This window comes from Leopardus geoffroyi, chromosome E2 (genome assembly GCF_018350155.1).
Source record: "Leopardus geoffroyi isolate Oge1 chromosome E2, O.geoffroyi_Oge1_pat1.0, whole genome shotgun sequence".
NCBI classification, from domain to species: Eukaryota; Metazoa; Chordata; class Mammalia; order Carnivora; family Felidae; genus Leopardus; species Leopardus geoffroyi.
In genome coordinates this window covers 35,674,225-35,696,684 of record NC_059335.1, presented here as the reverse complement: position 1 = coordinate 35,696,684, position 22,460 = coordinate 35,674,225, and positions in this window count along the sequence as shown.

The window sequence follows — 22,460 nt, the reverse complement described above, 5'->3', positions numbered from 1 at the left end:
GGAGAGTTCAGGGATGGGATGGAGATGCCAGGTAAATCTCCTGTGTCTTTACTGCATCAGACTGAATCCCAGTTGCTTTCTGCAGTGTGTCCAGCCATCCATTGCACATAGCTTAGTGGATAAACCTACAGAGCAACTGTGACTCATGAAGACGTCATGGAACAGTGGTCACACAGTAAAACATCACCTTGCACTTGTTTCCCATCCTTTCCTGCCTCACTTCCTGTCTCACTCTCTGCCCTGGGATTTGAACTTTGAACAAATCATTGTCACTTAAACCTGGCTTCAAGTTTTTTAGGGAATGTAGGTTCTCCATGAGTTCCTTCTCTACAGCTACCTCGTCCTCTCAAGGTCCTTTTGTTCAAGTGTTCATTGACTTTATGAGTCACCCAGTGTCTAATAAATTCTGTTTTGGTCAGAGCCAGTTTCTGTTGCCTAAAGCCAAGAATCCTAATCACTTTATGAGACAAGGATATAACCTGGTGGGATATTAAGACATATATGTATAATTGATCCTACAAAAGAGGAGTATGAGGATCACAGCAGTTAATGATGTTAATCATCTACTGCAACATAAATGCATAGAATAACATTTGGCATATAGTAGGTACTAAATAAATATTTGCTGTAGCTGAATCAGGGAAACCTGGTTAGTACTGCATTTTTCACCAGATTTGAATTCAAAGTCTTTGAGCTTCCTATTATACTACACTTTATCTCAATTCAGGTTAAAGATTTCAACAGGAATGATTCTCTCTTAGATGGTGTATAAAGGATTCTCCATGATTATCTCTCTGATGAGGTAGTTCTTCATCCAAACAGTTATGTCTAGTCTGGACTGCTCCATTCTCTGAAATAGAATTTTTAATTTTGTCTGATTCAAAGAGTAGTACATCTGACAAATTGTGAAGAAAAAAAAAAAAAACAAAGCTGAAGGATTTATGCTACCATCTATGAAAGCCTAGTGTAAAGTTATAGTAATGAAGACAGTGTTTACATAATAACTAATAGAACAGAGTCCAAAAACAGACTTTTATGATTCCATGAGCTATACCAGACAATTTTTTGTTGTTTTAGGTCAATTACATATACATATGGAAAAATAATAAATGAAATACTATAAAAGACTATAAAATAATAAAGATTTTAGAGGAAAATACAAAATATCTTAATGTAGACAAAGATTTTTTTAACAAGACACAAAAAGTACTAACCATAAAATTTTTAAATAACAAAATGGACTATAATAAAATTAAGGATATCTGTCCACTGAAAGATACCATTAGCAGAAAGGGAGGTAACCAGAGAACAAAAGAAGATTTCTGCAATACATATATCCAACAAAGGACTATTAAAAAAAATAGAAAAATAGACAAATTCCTGAAGAGGTACTTCAAAAAAGGAAGATATCCAAATGTGTAATAAATATATAAAAAGATCACAGACTTCATTGACCATAATGGGAAATCAAATTAAAACCACAAAACAACATATACATATATACACTAGATGGCTAAAATAAGAATGATAGAAAATATCAAACATTAATTAGAATTTGGAGCAATTATTACCATCACTTTTGAAAAATACTTGGAAGTATCTTTTTTTAAGTTTATTTATTTATTTTAAGAGAAAGAAAGAGTGGGGGAGGGGCAGAGAGAGAGAGAGAGAGAGAGAGACAGAGAGAGAGAAAGAGAGAGAGAGAGAGAGAGAAAGATTCCCAAGCAGGCTCCATACTCTCAGCACAGAGCCCCATGCAGGGCTGGAACTCATGAATCATGAGATCATGACCTGAGCTGAAATCAAGAGTCACTTAACTGACTGAGCCACCCAGACACCCCTTACATTATTTTTATTAATGTTTATTTATTTGAGAGAGAGAGCACGTGCACAGGGGAGGGGCAGGAGAGAGAGGGAAAGAGAGAATCCCAAGCAGGCTCCATACCATCAGCACAAAGTCTGACATGGGATTCAGTCCCACAAACCATGAGATCATGACCTGAGCGGAAATCAAGAGTCCGTGGCTTAATCCACTGAGCCACCCAGGCACCCCGGGAATATCTCTTAAAGTTGAACATATCCACTTTATATAGCTCAGTAATTCCACTCCAGGGGATATATCCAATAGAAAGGTTCACATATATTCACCAAAAATATGCATTAGAATATTTATCGCAAGTGATATTATCCAAATGCCTATCAATGGCAGAATGAACAAATAAATCATGCTATATTCATTCAACGAAATCTGGGCAGCTATATGTATAAATAATGCATAACTACACATAGCAATCTGGATTGATCAAACAAGCATGGTGTTGAGTGAAAGAAACCAGGTACAAAAGAATATACATCATGTGATTCAATTGACATAAAATACAAAAACAAGGAAAATGAGTGTATTCTTTTAGGTATCAAAGACACAGGGGAGGACATACTACATAGGAGGGAGTAATGGAGTAGGGGACTTGCAGGGTATTTTCATGTTCTGTTTCATAATCAGGGTATATTCAGTTTGTGAAAATTCACTGAGTTGGACATTTATGTTATATGCACTTGTCTTTATTTACATTTTACTTCAACAAAAAGTTTTTTAAAGTAGCACATCTGCAGGGTGCCTGGGTGGCTCAGTCGGTTGAGCATCTGACTTTGGCTCAGGTCATGATCTCGCAGTTCATGAGTTCGAGCCCTGCATCAGGCTCTGTGCTAACAGCTCAGGGCCTGGAGCCTGCGTTGGATTCGGTGTCTCCCTCTCTCTCTGCTCCTCCCCTGCTCACACTCTGTCTCTCTCTCAAAAATAAATATTAAAATCCTAAAATTTGTATGGAACCAGAAAGGACCCTCAATAGCCAAAGCAATCTTGGAAAAGAAAACCAAAGCTGAGGCATCATAATCCCAGACTTCAGCTGTATTACAAAGCTGTAATCATCAAGACAATATGATACTGGCACAAAACCAGACACTCAGATCAATGGAACAGAATAGAGAATGCAAAAATGGACCCACAAACGTATGGGCAACTAATCTTTGACAAAGCAGGAAAGAACATCCAATGGAATAAAGATAGTCTCTTCAGCAAGTGGTGCTGGGAAAACTGGACAGTGACATGCAGAAGAATGAACTGGGACCACTTTCTTACACCATTACACAAAAATAAACTCAAAATGGAGGAAAGCCGCCAATGTAAGACAGGAAGCCATCAAAATCCTCGAGGAGAAAGCAGGCAAAAACCTCTTTGACCTTGGCTGCAGCAACTTCTTATTCAACACGTCTCTGGAGGCCAGGAAAAACAAAGCAAAAGTGAACTATTGAGACCTCATCAAAATAAAAAGCCTCTGCACAACGAAGGAAACAATCAACAAAACTAAAAGGCAACCGACGGAATGGGAGAAGACATTTGCAAATGACCTATCAGATAAATGGTTAGTATCCAAAATCTGTAAACAACTTATCAACTTCAACACCCAAAAAACAAATAACCCAGTAAAGAAATGGACAAAAGACATGAATAGATACTTCTCCAAAGAAGACATCCAGATGGCCAACCGACACATGAAAACATGATCAACATCACTCATCATCAGGGAAATACAAATCAAAGTTGCAATGAGATACCACTTCACACCTTTCAGAATGGCTAATATTAACAACTCAAGCAACAACAGATGTTGACGAGGATGCAGAGAAAGAGGATTTCTTTTGCACTGCTGGTGGGAATGGCAGCTGGTACAGCCACCCTGGAAAACAGTATGGGGGTTCCTCAAAAAATTCAAAATAGAACTACCCTACAACCCAGCAATTGCACTACTAGGCATTTATCCAAGGGATACAGGTGTGCTGTTTCGATGGGACACATGCACCCCCATGTTTATAGCAGCACTATCAACAACAGCCAAAGTATGGAAAGAGCCCAAATGTCCACTAATGGATAAATGGATAAGGAAGATGTGGTATATATATATATATATATATATATATATATATATATATATATACACACACACACATGCACACACATGTATGTATGTATGTATATATATACACATACATATATACATATATATGTATATACACACACACACACACACATACAGTGGAGTATTACTCAGCAATGAAAAAGAATGAAATCTTGCCATTTGCAACTACATGGATGGAACTAGAAGGTATTATGCTAAGCGAAATTAGTGAGTCAGAGAAAGACAAATATATGACTTCACTCATATGAGGACTTTAAGATACAAAACAGATGAACACAAGGGAAGGGAAGCAAAAATAATATAAAAACAGGTAAGGGAACAAAACATAAGAGACTCAAATATGGAGAACAAACAGAAGTTTGCTGGAAGGGTTGTGGGAGGGGGAATGGGCTAAATGGGTAAGGGGCACTAAGGAATCTACTCCTGAAATCATCGTTGCACTATATGCTAACTAATTTGGATGGAAATTTAAAAATAAATTATTTAAAAAAATAATAATGCGAGGCGCCTGGGTGGCGCAGTCGGTTAAGCGTCCGACTTCAGCCAGGTCACGATCTCGCGGTCCGTGAGTTCGAGCCCCGCGTCAGGCTCTGGGCTGATGGCTCAGAGCCTGGAGCCTGTTTCCGATTCTGTGTCTCCCTCACTCTCTGCCCCTCCCCCGTTCATGCTCTGTCTCTCTCTGTCCCAAAAATAAATAAACGTTGAAAAAAATAATAATAATAATAATGCAATATTCTACAGTGCCCTGTCATAAAGTAAAAGTAAATTTTATAATTACTCAGGAGCCCCTGAGTGGCTCAGTTGGTTAAGGAGTGGACTCTTGATTTCAGCTCAGGTAATGATCTCGTGGTTTGTGAGATTGAGCCCCACATCAGTCTCCATGCTGACAGTGCTCAGAGCCTGCTTCTGATTCCCTGTCTCCCTCTCTCTCTGTCCCTCCTCCACGTGCACTCTCTCTCTCTCTCAAAATAAATAAATTTTAAAAATTATAATTATTCAGAGAATTTGAGCATTTCAGTGCAACATCTCAGGATTTCACCCAAAACAGAAAAGAAGGATCATCTTCCCTCATGTCACTAACAAACTCCAATATGCTAATACACTCCCTACATTCCTGCCACATTAAACCCGGAAACAAAAGTTCCCTTTCATTCTTCTGAACCTTTGCACAGTGCCCTGATCCAGACTGCACCACCCCCACCACCAAGTTTCCTCAGTGAGCTGCTGCCTATTCATCTAAGTCCAACTAAAGCATACTGCCAGGTGCTTTCCTCACCAATTTTCTTTCCCAGAAAGGTCACCAAGCCCCAGACCTAGCAGTTTTCATGCCCTAGGGCTTCAGTTGTATTCAGCCAATGGGGAGCCTTGTCAAGAAGCGGAGGTTAGAAGAGAATGACCATTTCTTCCCTCCCCTTGATTTGAGTTTAGGAATGGTACAGACTCCTACACCTTGTAGTTTCATTCTCTGGCCACACTTTTCCAATGATCCTTTATGCAACTGACCTCAAATTATCCTGTTTTGGGTGTGTCATCCATTTCCTGCCAGTGTCTGGACTGATTCAGTCATTAACTAAATGAAGTCTTTCCATACCTCCCATCCCAAAGGCAGTTATAGGCTTCTGACTCAGTTCATCATACTTTTCACACTTTTATTGTATTTACTTTACATGTCTGTGTTCTTCATTATCTTCGTAAATGCCAGAGCAATAACTGGGCAATATCTGAACTCCTACTACCTGGCAAAGACCTCAGATATAAAAGGTATTTAATAAAAGTTTATTGAACAAAAGTATAAACAAATGCTCGAAATTATCAGGGTAATCCTCAGCATAAATAAATACTTTAATCAACCACACTAGCCTTCATTATCTCATTATTGTGGCCAGTAAATATTTTAAGCTGTAAAATTGATTTAGGAATTGGAAGAGAATTTCACAGGCTTTACCACGTCTGCAGAACAATGTATTTTCATAAGTTTTATAATGCAACACATATTACTACAAAAATACCCTATTGTCTTCTTATATCAAATACCATTTACTTTTCATCTTTGTCATTTCCTCCACAAGAATTTCAGAGTTCATGGAGCACCGGATAACATAAGAAACAAGTTCATTCTTACTCAAAATTAAATATTTTAACAGACTGCCAAAAGCAAATCCCTATTTATGTTTTCTTATTATTTTTCTCTTCAAAATGTTTATGATGGATTTTAAATGACAGATTTCTTTCTTGGGAAATGATTATATCAATTTAATTAGATTGTCACCTCAGGGTCAAAGCTTTTATATTTAAGAAGTCTGGAACAGAAAAGACTCTGAAAACAGAAGACCATTGCAACTAGGCACCTGAAAGATGGGACTTATTTCTTATAACTGAGAAGCAGACTCTAAAATATATAATTTCATAAAATGAATTCATAAATATTTTTTGTTAATTTCAGAACTTTTGCTTCAAAATCACACATTAAAGAAACAATTGAAAGAACTGAAATCAGGCCAGCCCTGATTTATTCTCCTCTCTTATTCTCCCAAGTTGGATAGCTTTCTCAGACATGTTTTTGCATTTTCTTAATGCTTACTTATTTTCAAGAGAGAAAGAGAGAGAGAGAGAGAGAGCGCATGAGCAGGGGAGGGGCAGAGACAGAGGGAGACACAGAATCCAAAGCAGGCTCCAGGCTCTCAGCTGTCAGCACAGAGCCCAACGCAGGGCTCAAACTCATGAACCATGATATCATGACCTGACCTGAAGCCAGATGCTTAACCAACTGAGCCACCGAGGTGCCCCTCTTTTTGCATTTTTAACACAAGTATAAGTGTCCATAAACAACAGATAATGTTATTTTGTATATGGCATTTTTAATCACATAAACTGTATCATACCATAGATACGGTTCTGTTGCCTGGATTTTCACCCAAATTATGCTTTTGGATTTATCCATATTGGTAAATATGGATAATATTCATTTCTTTCAACTGCTAAATAGAGGAGACAGACACTGACAGTTGCCTTCCCATAACTATGCCTCACCTTTCTTCTTACTAAGAGCAACATATTTTTCCAATGCAGTCGTGTGCCCTGCAAAATTAGACAATATTTTCCAGGTCTTTTGCAGCTAGGTTTAGCTCTATGATACAGCTTTAGCTAATGAGGTGTAAGCAAAGTCAGCTTAGGATTGCTCAGGAAAATTCCTGATGCCTCAGCTGCCTCCTCTTCCTCCTTGTTTCTTTCTTCTTTGCTTTTTTCGTGCCTAGAATGAGGATGTGATTCATGGTGGCAATGCAGCCATTTTGTAACCACAAGGAAAAGAGTTACATGCTAGATATGACAGAGTAAGATATATAGGAGCCTAAATTCCTGATGATATTATGGAACTACCACAGCAGCTACAAGTAGTCCTACCTCTGGACTTCATATTAAGTGGAAAAAAGCAGAATCCCTTTTCAGTTAATGTACAGTGGTTCTCTATCACATGCAGCCTTATTAACTCCTAACTTCTAACAAAATCCAGTAATGAATATGCTATATATACCCATTTATCTATTTCCACGAGTTATTTACTTCAACTTCTTTACAGTTGCAACCAGTACTGCAATGAATATCTTTGTACAATGAACTTCCTTTACACATATCTGAGATTCCCTAGAAAGTTCATAAGGTCACACTGATATTAAACTTTGGAGAAAAGTTGAAAATGCCTAGAAAAGTGATTGCTCTTTACATTCCCACAAACAGTGTCTGCATTCTTGATTCCATACACCTTTGCCAGTGTGATAAGTCCTGGCCAGTGACATTTTTGTAAGTCTAGTGGTATGAAATAGAATCTCATTTTTTATTTGAAATTCACTATTTCCCAGTGAGATTGATCATTTATCTCATAGTAGACTTTCCTATTTTTTCTTACTGGATTTTTGCCTATTTTTAAGTTAATTTATGGAACATAATTATATGAAGAAAAACTTCAATAATGGCTACTTTTTCGTTGAGCACTTATTACATTTCATTGATTCTAATCCTTGAGAAAATTCTGAAATATATTAAGATAGGAATTACTATCCCTAAGTTTTTGTTAATTTTTTTAATTTTAGTATACTTTGACAGTATTCTGAAGGTTGTATACAAATGGAGGAGTTATTATTCTCTGACTGTCCAAAGCCATACAACTAGGAAGTAATGGAGCAGAGATCTGAATTTAAGCCTGCTGGCCCTAAAGCCTGTACATTTTTTATTACACAATGCTGATCATAAGATTTTTTGTTTCAGCATAAATTGTGTGCAGCAAAATTATTAGCTGCTGTAGACGAGGAAGCAAAACTAAATCTTCTAAATTATAAAGACAAAAACATATTCACACTGGTTTTCAAACATGGAACTGTAAAACAGACATATTTGAAAAATAATTCCTGGTCACAAAAAATACAAAGTAAACTGAAATTCAAAAAAGATTAATATCACCAGAGAAATATCTCATAACCGCTACTTGGACACAACTTTAATTTTAGTAGGTTAAGTGAATGCGAGTGATCCATCTTAGTTTTACAGAAGCAGGTGTTGCTTCTGCTCACGAAATTCCCCTTGCAAAATTAATTTAAATTGGCTTGGCTATGAGTACTCTCAGTTGATTTGGGAACTGGCTCAAGAGTCACGAACAAGAAATAATCATAAACCTCTGAGTACCTAGTTTGCTACTGGGGTGGCACAGGGATTGATGGATTGAGTTTCATTTAGCATCTTCATTAATGACCTGAAGGAGGGAACAAATAGCTTGTTAATGAAATTCACAAATAGTAATATATGAGGAGGCATTACAAACACTGATAAAGACTGCTAAATTATCAAAAGAAACCCAAAGAGGTTAGATAGGTACTCAGAAATTAACAAGCTAAAATGCATCATGGAAATTTGAGAGTTGAGAACAGGACTGGGGGGCTGGGGGAAGGAAGTTGATAGAGAAAACGTTATCAATTTTTATGATGTCATTGACTAAGAGGTTTCCAAGGCATTATTTCGAGAAGAAACCCATAAGTTAAAGTGAAAAGTCATCTGTTGATGGACACTTAATCTCCATATCTTTTTTTTTTAAAGAAGTTTTTTTTTATATTTAATGTTGATAATTCTCAACGTTTATTTATTTTTGAGACAGAGAGAGACAGAGCATGAACGGGGGAGGGGCAGAGAGAGAGGGAGACACAGAATCGGAAACAGGCTCCAGGCTCTGAGCCATCAGCCCAGAGCCTGACGCGGGGCTCGAACTCACGGACCGCGAGATCGTGACCTGACTGAAGTCGGACGCTTAACCGACTGCGCCACCCAGGCGCCCCTTAATCTCCATATCTTGACTATTGTGAATGATGCTTCAATGAATATGGGAGTCTGAATACCTCTTTGAGATCCTGTTTTCATTTCCTTTGAATATATATCCAGAAGCAGGAGTGCTGGTTCATATGGTAATTCTATTTTTAATTTTTTGAGGAACTTCCATACTGTTTTCTAGAGTGGCTACACCAATTTACATTCCCACCAACAGTGCCGAAGGCTTCTCTTTTCTCCACATTCTTGCCAACAGATATTTTCTCTTGTCTTCCTGACAATAGCCATTCTAACAGGTTCATACCTATTATGTTTCAATGAAGTGATACCTCATTGTGATTTTGAGTTGCATTTCTCTGATGATTAGTGATGCTGAATACCTTTTCATGTACCTGTTAGCCATTTGTATATCTATGTCTTCTTTAGAAAAAATGTCTATTCAGTTCCGCTGCCCATTTTTAATTGGATTTTTTATTTTTTAAGTTTATTTATTTTGAGAAAGAGAGAGAACATGGGAGGGGCAGTGAGAGAGGGAGAGACAATCCTAAGCATGCTCAGTATAGAGCCCAATGCAGAGCTTGATCCCATAAACCATGAGATCATGACCTGAGCCAAATCAACAGTTGCACACCACCAACTGAACCACCCAGGCACCCCAAATTGTTTATTTTTTTTGCTATTGAGTTGTATGAACGGATAAAGAAGATACAGTGTGTACGTATGTGTATGTATATATATACACATCTACACACCCAATGGAATATTGTTCAGTCATGAGAAAGAAGGACAGCCTGCCATTTGTGACAACAGGTTTGAACTTGACATAATGCTAAGGGATAAGTCAGACACTGAAAGACAAGTATTAGATGATATCATTTTCCTGTAGAATCTCAAAAAGCTGAACTCATAGAAACAGCATAGAATGGTGGTTACCAGGGACTGGGGGTGGGGGAAATAAGGAAGTCAAGGAGTACAAACTTCCGGTTATAAGTTGAACAAATTCTAGGGATCTAATGTACAACATAGTGATTACAGCTAATAATACTGCGTTATATATCTGAAAGTCAGTAAAAGAGTGAATCTTAAATGTTCTCACCACAAAACAGAAATGGTAATTGTGTGATGTTATGAAGGTGTTAGCTAACACTATGGTGGCAATCATTTTGCAACAGACTTGTAGCACATCAACACACCGTACACCTTAAACTTACACGATATTAGCTGTAGGAAAATAAAGTGAAAACAATTAGGTATTAGCTTCTAGTGTGAAATGGCTGCCAAAAAGAACTCTGGGTTACCACTGTATGCTAGAACAGAAAGAACCTTGGATTTGAAGTCAGAAAGACATATCTGAGATTCAAACCCAAATCTCCCATCTGATCCAATATTTTCATCTGTAAAATGGAAATAATGATAACTACCTCACAGGTCTGCTGTAGGAATGAAATAAGAGTGTGTGCAAAAAGCAACAAGTACAACACTTGGGATGACCAGATAGTCACCCAGACCCTGATTCCACATGATATGAAGCAAGCACACTTTGCTATACCCTTGTCTTGAGATGAGTTGCTAGACTCAGGACTGAGCACTTTAACTCCCAAATTATGGAGTTAAATTGGAGAAGGCCCCCAGAAGAGTAAGAGGAAATAAAAGAACAAAGCCAAGAGAGACACAGAAGAATCTAATCCAGTTCACTAATTCCAGAAACCCAGCTGAGGTGTGCAAGGCTAAAAATGGAGAGTAAATATGTAACATGAACAAGGCAATATAAGTAAGAGTATGGGATGAAACCAAGAAAAGGAAAGCTTATGCTTTAGGTCATGAAAAAAATTTTTCCTTGACATTTCTATCAAATATTAACAGAATATTTATACAAGGAGAATAGCAAGTGAATCATTTCTTAAAGTATTTTCAATTAATTAGATAATGGTTCAAAAAGTTTATCACTAAGAAAGTTTATCACTAAGTTTATCACTATCACTCCTGACTTCTTTTGGACTCTAAGTCCTTTGATAATAATTCTTGTACCATCATGATTCAGAATTGTCCAAAACTGTCTCAGAGGTTCTAAAACTGTAATATAATAATAATAATTGAACTTTTCCCCAAATTCTCAGCAAAAATTCCTAGGATGTCATTGAACAAAATTTTTAGAGATTTATGACTTCTTTCCTCCTGGAAATTATTCTTAAACACTTTGGTACACTGCTACATATATGATAATATTGATTTTCACACAATTATATATGCCATTATTTCACAACTTATTTACCCAAATTTTATGATATTCCACAAAACAAATCATACATTTCAGATGCTCCAATTCCTAGACAAGAGTGAAGTTCTCCTCTGCACTGGAAAAATCATATACTTGAGTCTAGGTCAAGAGGTTTCTGGTCTGGTATAGGTTACATACCACAGATATTCAAGCAAAAGCCAAGAGAACAAAAATGTAAATGGGAAGGAAGACATCTGATTCATTCATCATACCATCAAAAAACATATACTGTCCACTATTTGCCAGACACTATTTGAGTTCTCGGCAATTTAACAATGGCCAACAAAAACTAAAGTTCCTATCCTCAAAGACTTATATTCTAATGAGAAAGGCACTCATTAAAGAAATGCATGAGTGCAAATAAAATACAACTTCTAGGGTATACAAGTACTACAAAGAAACATGAAAGTGTTAAGGGATGGCTTGGGGATGGCAATAGAGGGTAGGGCTATTGTTAGAGTGGTCAAAGAAAACCTCTTAATACAGCATTTGGGAAAAGACCTGAGAAAAGTGAGGGAGGAAGCCGACTCAATTTAGGAAAATCACATTCCAGATCGAGGGAAAAGGAAGCACCAAGGCCCTGATCCTGCATGCTTCAAGAGCCACAGAAAGGCAGTGTAACCAGAAAAGTAACCAGGGACTTGTCAGTAGTCTCAAGTGGAAGCAGCAAAAGTAGAAAGAGTTAAAGTTTAATAACTAAGCAGGGACCAAATCACAGAGACTGTTGAAGACTGGGCAGTGTGTGGAAAAGCAATGAAGGTTAGAGAAGGGGAGTAACAGGGTGTGATATACATTTTTAAAAGATGAGTCTTGCTGCTCTCTGTAAAATAAATTTTATTGGGTGCAAGGTGAAGGTAAAAACACAAGAGTGGAAATAGGGAAGCCATTTTATTGAACCAGGAAAAGATGATGATTGACAATGGGAGGGATAGAAACAAGCCTATAGACAGAAGATGACAATGGGAGGGATAGAAACAAGCCAGAAGACATTTTGAAGGTAGAGCCAATAGATTTTGCTGGTGTATTAGATGAGGGAAATGCCAGTTGGTTCAGGGAATGAGCTACTATAACATTCTGAAGGAGTGGTTTACAAGCAAGATGCTTTGCTATCAAGCACAGGCAACATGTGTATGTTTGGTGTGTTCAGGACAGTGGATGATGGTGATGTGAGATATTTTTTGTTCCTTTAGTGAGTGCCTTTATGTCTAGTAGGTATTCACTTCCTGAATCTTTTTCAGTTGATATAGATGGGCCTTGGTTAATTCCAAAATCTGCCTATTGGTCGTGGGAATTCCTATCTCTTTCTAGTTATCCATTCTTTTTTTTTTTTTTATTTTAACATTTATTTATTTTTGAGACAGAGAGAGACAGAGCATGAACGGGGGAGGGGCAGAGAGAGAGGGAGACACAGAACCGGAAGCAGGCTCCAGGCTCTGAGCCATCAGCCCAGAGCCCGATGCTGGGCTCAAACTCACGGACCGCGAGATCGACCTGAGCTGAAGTCGGATGCCTAACCGACCGAGCCACCCAGGCGCCCCTAGTTATCCATTCTTAATTGGTCTCTTTCATATTTCAAACTTTGCCACAGTCACATCACACCCAACCCAAGTCCACAGTATTATGAAGGGCCCTCCACACCCTTTCTAAATCATCAGGATTTTAGAGCTCTTATTTTGGGAGGTTTATATGTTTGGTTAATGAGATAATGGGACTTGTTCTATTCTAGATGGTCATTCATCATTCCCTTTCTCTCTCTAAATGCCTCTCCATTTTCTTAAAGACTGCCTTCATATTTTCAGCATGATGGCCCCATGCTCTGGAACAAGGGAAATATAGTTCCCTCACATTTCTTTCCTAGTGCTGACCAGGATTTCCTAATCAGTATAAGCTGACTGGAAAACCCCGACAATCTTGGTACTCCCACTTCCTTCACACCCTATATTTAAGAAGTCACAACATCATGCTAGTGGTGATCTTTCTCCAACATAGATCTGGTTGACTTCCCATTACCAGGAGCAGGTTTCAGACTGTGCTCATTGAAAGCCTAGTGAGTTTGCAGATGTGCTCTCAAGGACCTTTAAGAGGCAATTGGTAGAATAGGAAAAGCAGACAGGGCTCCTGGCCATCTCCCTGGCTTCCACCAGAGGTGAGCCTCCTTTTCTTTGTTATATATTTATCTTATGAGCAAGTCTTTTTCAGTAAAAAGTTTTGCTGAGGGATTGAAAAACATTGAGCTAGACTAAACCTAACTTCTTAAGATACATTCAAACTCTTTCATAGCTTATCTCTTATTTCAACCTCTATTTTGGTTATTTCTGTGTAATACACATCACAGTCCATCCATACTGCACTGCCCACACTTACTAGAATATGTCATTCCGCAAAATATGGGTATGCAGATAAGCTCTTGCTCTCAAGACACATCATATGCTATCAAGAAATGACCACTGTGATGAGTGATTGCAGTTCCCTGGTCCCAACATACTTATCCCCTTCATTCTCCTCCCCTCCTTAAAAGATTCACATTAAACATCACCTTCTTTCTGACTCCTCAAAATGGGGTGAATTGCACTTCTATCATTATAGTTTGTTTATGATGACATTTCTCAACCTGCGACATAAGAATGAATATTCAGGAACCCATACTGTACCTGAGAGTTCTGTTTCAATTTTATGTTTTCATTTTGCTGATAATCTAAAAATAAAAGTCACTAGTTTTTAAGTGGAAGCTTTTCTTTCACAGAAATGAGTCACCAAATACATTTTCATAGGATAAAATTCTAGGTTTCTTAAGTGAGCATCTTTTCAAGCTTAAGTTATAGAAATCTTGAAATTCTTAAGCTGTCTTCCCTTCACAAAAGGTTTGAACAAAAGTTTGAGATTTCTTTGTCATATGTTTCTTTTTTAATTTTTTTATTGTTTATTATTTTTGAGAAAGAGGGACAGAGACAAAGAGCAAGCAGGGAAGGGGCAGAGAGAGAGGGAGACACAGAATCGGAAGCAGGCTCCAGGCTCTGAGCTCTCAGGACAGAGCCTCACGCAGGGCTTGAACCCTTAGACCGCGAGATCATGACCTGAGCTGTAGTCAGCCGCCCAACTGACTGAGCCACCCAGGCGCCCCTTTCATATGTTTCTTTACAAATAATGAGCATATCTTGTTTTAGTTGTTTGATTAAGTATCTCTCTTATCCAATAGATGGTGAAAGACCTGTCTGGAATACATTAGTTGAGCAAGTCCTTCTTGTCCCCATGGTAAAAAGAAAAAAAATTAACCTTTAAATGAGTCCTATAATCCTTTTAGATCCCAAATGACAGGCAGTATGGAGTAGAGGAAAAGGGAATGAACCCAGAATTTCGGACCCAGAAGTCTAATTATCCACCATGATGCATCTTGCCACTTAGATACTCCAAGCATCAGAGTCCTTTGCCCTATTAAAGATCAAATGAGATGAAGGTAAAAACATCTCAAAGCAACAAATATGACATGTTGTGAATTCCAAAGGTCTAACTAAGTAATAGGATACCTTGCTTGGAAATAACCCTTAGGAAATGAGGAAGAATTGCCTTGACCACAAAAATCTGTCTTAACCACTACTTAGTGATTCAAAATTTTCAGGGACTCCTAGAAAGATAGCTAGCCACAGTTTTTCCTTAGTCCTGAGCCCAGAATCCCAATGACAAAGAAAATCAAGTATTGGGGCACCTGGGTGGCTCAGTCAGTTAAGCGTCTGACTTCAGCTCAGGTCATGACCTGGCGGTTTGTGAGTTTGAGCCCCTCATCAGGCTCTGTGCTGACAGCTCAGAGTCTGGAGCCTGCCTCGGATTCTATGTCTCCCGGTCTCTCTGCCCCTCCCCTGCTCATGCTCGCTCTCTCTCTTCCTCTCTCTCTCTCTCTCTCTCTCTCTCCCTCCCTCCCTCTCTTTCAAAACTAAATAAACATTAAGAAAAATTTTTTTAAACTGGTATTCTCTAGAAGCCTGTATCAGTCAGAGTCCTGGCAGACAACAGATGGCATATCCAAGGAGAGCAACTTGGGGACAAAATTCATAAAAGAACTATTTGCACAAAAGTGGTCAGGATTACAGGAAACCAATAAGGCCAGGAAGGGCAAGAAAAGGAAGTCAATAACAGAATCTACTAGAAGAGAAAGTTGCCTGGCAGAAGTTGTGGCCATAAGAACAAGAACAAAGGAAACAACTAAACCCAATAGAGTTGTTGAATGCCTGCTAAGTGTTAGACTGTTGAGCAAACTGCTGACAATGAGAAAAGACATGGTTTCTGTCTTCAGGAGCTTCCTGTTTATTGGAGAAATCAGATCTGTGAACCAGTGTTCACAATGCACTATTAGCTACCACAAGAATAAATGAATTCAACAAGCTTTTATGGCGACTTTATTTATAGTATATTACAGTTATTATTAGTAAGCTTTATTATGTATCAGACAATCTGTTAAACTTAAATCAGACCTACTGCATAGGATCATGGGAGGATTAAATTCAAGGCTCTACTATTATCTTCACTTTACAGATGAGAAAGTTGACACTTAGGAAGCTTTCATCACCTACTCAGCCTCCTGGTTAGTAAGAGATGGAGCTGTGATTAAAAGCCAAGCCTTCTGATTCCAGAGACATGAACCCCTAACCACTAAAGGGATTGAGACCACAATGGTTTTCCTTTGAAAAAATACATACCTTCTGAACCCTTTCAAATTCCCAGGGAGTCTTCCTGATCTATCAATTTACCATGTCCCCTGTTACTCCTCTCAGTATCTATGACTCAATTTACTAATTGCATCAAATATTGCATTAGCTTAGTATTGTACTAATTAGTACTATTTTGTTTACTAGATGATGACAGGGTGGAATGGAGTTTCCTTTCCTTGATGCCCATTATTAAAATGATTATTCCCCAGGGGGTGATGTGGAAAAGAGGAATGAGCTAGCATGTGTGGATACCTGTGGCCTTTAGCAAAGTGGATGGCCCTACCCCAAATTATTCCATCTGGCAGAGCCAGTTACCTGCTGTAGTTCACACATGAATGGCAGCGATTTGCATGCAAATAGAAGCCTACATGCTTTCCTGGAGCTAAGAGCTGTATTTCAACATTTCACAGTGGAATTAGTCAGTGGACAGGACACTGCGACTTTGTGGATGTGCCAGCTAAAACTCTTCTAAATACCAAGCTCTGTGTTTCACAGCAAGATTGTTTATTGAACCAGTTCATGGAAGCTCCAAAGACTCCTCTGCTGAAATACTGCCAGCTCCAAGCTCTGGTTTTGACACTGATGTTGTCAGTTGAGATTAAGCATGGGTCTTAATGAATGCTGGCAGACATCCTCTGAGGTACAATCACCCGTGTTCCTGTGGCTAAATAGCAAAGCTCTGGACAGGAGTGAAAGTAAGGTCTTGAGAGTGACTAGTCATCTTTTTTTTCTTACTCCCCTTCATTGGTTCCACATTTCTTATAAGATAAAGGTCAAGTTCCTTGACTGGTTTTCATGGATTTACATAGTCTGAGCCATATTGATCTTTTCACCCTCATGCCACCCCATTCTTTTATATCCAGCACTCTGAAAGTAATTCTATTTGCCCTTACACATGATGCAATGTTTTAAGAATTTCCCTTCCTTTGCATATGCTGTTCCTACCATCAGGAATGACCATATTCACTACAGCTGGATGGTAAACTTCAAAACTCTGGGTGGTGATCCTTCAAAACTCCATCCCGGTTATTCTGAAAGATCTTCCCTTCTTTTTCCAAATAAAGGTAATTTCTCCATCTCCAAAACCTCATCTACATCTTTTCTCTTATTGCATGAAATAAGACATACAAGCATACGAAAGTAAGAGTCTTGCCACTGGACACTAAGCACCCATAACTTGTTCATCCTTATAAATCCAGATCTCACCACAACATTTGACATACAGTAAATGCTCCATCCTTATTTGTCTAATTTAACTGAACTGTCCTACTGAAGTATTAAGTATAGGAGGCATTTAGGAATTTAAAACAAACCACAATATTACGTTTGCAAATCAGGAATTGGTGCTACATTTTTTATAATGTCTACTTACATCTGTTCATAAAAATGCATATGATTACTATAAAATTTTACCCCCCTCAAAAAAAACACAAAAGAAGGAAAAGTATTATGAAAGATGCAAAAAAAATTCCATATATATATATATCTCCACACAAACATAAGCATGCAAATATTTATATATAAATCAGAAACAGAGTTTGATTACTGGGTTTTTTCTCTTTTTTTCTTGAAAGAAACTTACTTTGAATACTAGGAATGAGTTATCCTTTGTAGACAAAGATGACACAATGGAGAAATAAGTATTCCCTCTTGATGGAACAAGACAGTGAGGCTTGCTGAAATCCATTTAGCACAATCAGTTGGTCTATTATCTCCCGATTATGGAAGTGGAGAAATGAGATATTTAATCAGACATCTTTTAGAAAGTTGTAACATATTTGCGTATTTCCCTAAGGCCTGTAATGAAGAGCTCTTAATATTTCATTTTCATTATTACCAGAAGAGAAGAGTTACAATAAAAACTCCCCTTGTGGTCTTAGTCCCAGAACAAAGAGAAAGGTCAGCACATCTGGGTCATTCAGGAAATGACCCCACAGCCAAACTGAGTAGAGAGCTACTCAAGAGGGGCCTATGGGTCCACTTCCCAATCCATGTCCATTTTCTGTCCTTGCCCATACTCCCTGCTGGATGCACAGAAGGACAACTTGTATTTAGAATCTGTTTTTAAAGGTCCTTGAAAATAATTGTTCCTATACACAGAATAAAGTGGACACCTTCCACTGAATACCAAATTCCTCCACAAGTTCAGGATCAAGGGCCACATTCTCTCTGCTGTGTGAAATTTGGCAACCCCTCAGGGACAGAGGGGGCATAAATGAGTAAACTGAGGCATATTCATGTGAAATGAAGAAGAGATTGGAGTAGGCCATCTTTAAGATTCTTCTCAAACTTGTATGTTAGCTAACTTGACAATAAATTATATTTAAAAAAAAAAAGATTCTCCTCAAGCTAAAAAAAAATTATCCAACTTAATGTCAAGCAATACGATCCCCTGGACCAGAGCTGTAATTACTGAGCCGGAGAATAGTTTTATCAAACACCAAAATGCTGATTCAGACTCAATTACTACTTTGGCTGTCAAATCCTCATAGTTTTTGAGAAGCTAGATTTACATTTAGATATAGATTGTAGGGACGCCTGGGTGGCTCATTCGGTTAAGCGCCCAACTTCGGCTCAGGTCATTATCTCGTGGTTCAGGGGTTCAAGCCCCACATCAGGCTCTGTATTGACAGCTCAGAGCCTGGAGCCTGCTTAAGATTCTGTGTCTCCCTCTCTCTCTCTGCCCCTCCCCTGCTTGCATTCGGTCTCTCTTGCTCTCTCAAAAATAAACATAAAAAAAAAGAAAATTAGATATAGATTGTAGCTAAGTGTATTCTGTTCCTAAATAGATCAAGACCACATAGCTGAGAAGTGTGAATAATTGCAGAATGCGTAGACAAATGATTCCTCTCTGGACAAAGACATGAATTTGGCTCTCTCTTCCCATATTTCTCAATGTGTTGTTCCCATATTCCACATTTAGGGCTAAACATGCCAGGAAAGAAGCTTCAATTTATATGGTGAGAGACAGGTGGGTACAACTCCCAGGGAAGTCTGAGTCTAACCAGACAGTGCTGCCTGTTTCCCACATCCAGCATGGTCTGTGGTGGCGTGTCTGATAAGCACAAGTGACAAAAGGCAGATGGCATGATCAGTGTAATGGAAAATAAGAACTGAAGAATAACCAAGTCCCAGTAGCCCCTGACACAGTGGCCCTGGATAGCTAAATTTCAGCCATTCCTAAACACTGGTGGGAAGAAACAGATTCACTTCATTAAGTGTTTTTGACGTTTTTCTTTTTATATATGCGTATCGTGAAAAGAGCGTCAGTGTGTGTTTAGAAGGACCGATACATTAATCCACATTCAACTGGCATCTATTGGCATGAGGACTCAAACACAAAGAAGTATAGGAGGAAGGACTATTTGGAAAGGCAAACTGGTGTAACAGGAGAAAGCAAAGCCTTGATTAATTTCTAAAGGAGAATAATCTTTTAAAGGTCAGCCAGAGGTGATTAGAGTGTGTGTGCGCTTGTGTGTGCATGTGTCCTAAACCACACTTGCTAGAAAGGCACACTGGCTCATGCCCCAAAGAGAGCCAAACCCAGCTTGTGGCATCTTTCTCACATGCCAGGGAATGGGGACTTCAGGAGCTGGACAGAGGGCAATAGGGGTGAGTGCCTGTCTTCACATGGGCATCTGAAATCTCCTCTTGTTCACATTTTCAGCTTCTTTCTCCTTGTATCCATCTATCTATCTCTACCTATTTCCAGAAAAAGTTCTGACCACACTTGCCTGTCTCTTGTGTCCAAATAAATAAATAAATAAATAAAACAAAAAAATCCTGATCTCTCCTTCCTTGTTTCTTAACTGTATATACTGGCAACTTCCTGGTTGACCCAAAGATGTCCCACTTGGATAAGCATGAGTACATAGGACAAAACAAATGATATTTTTTAATATTGAATGCTGGCTTATAAAGTAACTTTAACTTGAATTCAATCTACAGATTATATAATACTATTGTTATCAATATTAATTTCCTGATTTTGATCACCGTACTGTATTTATGTAAGAAAATGCCTTTATTTTCAAAAAAATACATATGAAAGTACTTAGGGTTAAAGAGATAGTGATTATTTCCAAATGTTACAGAAGAAAAAATGACATAGATAGAACTATAAAGTAAACATGACAAAATGTTAATTGGGATAGCTGAATGAGAGCTATTAGGAATTCTTTGTATTCTTCTTAAAACTTTCCTGTAATTTGAGGGGGGTGCCTGGGTGGCTCAGTCGGTTAAGCATCCAACTTCAGCTCAGGTCATGTTCTCACAATTTGTCAGTTCAAGCCCCGTGTCGGGCTCTGTGCTGACAGCTCGGAGCCTGGAGCCTGCTTCGGATTCTGTGTCTCCCTCTCTCTCTACCCCACTCCCACTCATATTCTCTCTCTCTCTCTCTCTCTCTCTCTCTCTCTCTTTCTCTCTCCCTCTCAAAACTAAATAAAACATAAGATCGTTTTTAAAAACTTTTCTGTAATTTTGAAATTTTTCCAAAATAAAAAAAAATTTTAATGGGGGCTATTTCTACATTAAAAGAAAATTCATCATTTTAACTTGTCATCATAGTAAAGAATCTGCTCTCCCAACACATGCCATTGGGGAAGATGACTGAAAGTAAAGAGCTTTACTCTGACACAACTCAAACCAAACATCTCGTCATGTAAACCATACTACCAAAAGTGCATTCTAGAAAACTGGTCAGAATTTTCCATAACACTTCCAATAAAGTTCTCATCTTGTCATTCATCCATCCATCCATTCATCCATTCATTCATTCACCACATATTTACTGAAGGCCTTCATATGAAATGATCAAAAATGCTGATACTCACAAGCCCATGGAGAAGACACATACACAGAGTCAAGTACAAAACCATATGAAAATTAATATAATAGGTGCTTTGAGAGCACAGAGAAGGGCAGTCTTCAAGGGAGTCCGAGAAGCCTTCCTAAAAAGAGGATGCTTATTATTTTTAATATTTTTCATCTTGATTTTTGAGAGAGAGACAGACAGAGCATGAATGGTGGAGGGGCAGAGAGAGAGAGAGAGACAGACAGACAGACAGACAGACAGAGAGACAAAATCTGAAGCAGGCTCCAGGCTCCGACCTGTCAGCACAGAGCCCGACATGGGGCTCAAACTCATGAATCATGAGATCATGATCTGAGCTAAAGTGAGATGCTTAACCGACTGAGCCAACCAGGTGCCCCAAAAAGAGGATGTTTAATATGAAACCCATAATAAAAAAGTAGTTGGCTAGGGGCGCCTGGGTGGCGCAGTCGGTTAAGCGTCCGACTTCAGCCAGGTCACGATCTCGCGGTCCGTGAGTTCGAGCCCCGCGTCAGGCTCTGGGCTGACGGCTCAGAGCCTGGAGCCTGTTTCCGATTCTGTGTCTCCCTCTCTCTCTGCCCCTCCCCCGTTCATGCTCTGTCTCTCTCTGTCCCAAAAATAAATAAACGTTGAAAAAAAAAATTAAAAAAAAAAAAAAAAGGTAGTTGGCTAGATGAGAGAGTGTGGGTGAGCATGGGAGAGTGATAATATCCCAAGATGTGTGAAGCTGCTGGTGCACAGCATTCGGGGTGGAAAAGAGGGAGGTTCTAGGTTACAAAGCAATTAAAACTGAAGAGGCAAACAGGAGCCTTATATGAGTTGCTTGTGGTTTGGGATTTTATCCTGAGGACTACAGGATTTTTTAAGCAAAGGAATGACATGAATAAAACTGCTTTTTAGAATTTTAATTCTGGTTACTTGTGAAACTCTTGATTTCAGGAGAGCAGGAATGGAGCCTGGGAGACCATTTGGCTGGAAATGAGGCAACCAACATTAAGGTGTCATGAACTATGAACAGAGAAGTTAAAAGATCATACACCATTTCTGTCTTCTGAAACCCAACCTTTCAAGTCAAATGGAAGCATCCAGGTGCCCATATCAGATAGATAACAAAGGCCAGGTACTCATATATTAATGTTGCTTATAACAATCAGTATGGGATCAACTTCCATTATGGCTTTTCTGCTCTTGCTCTAAATCCTATACCTGATTCTGAGACTTGATCCCATTTCCCTTCACAAATCCGTCCTGAATGGATGGAATGGGCAAAGGAGGTCAAAAAGGTTCAAACTTCCAGTTATAAAACAAATAAGTCATGGATATGTAATATACAGCACAGCAACTATAATTAAAAATACTCT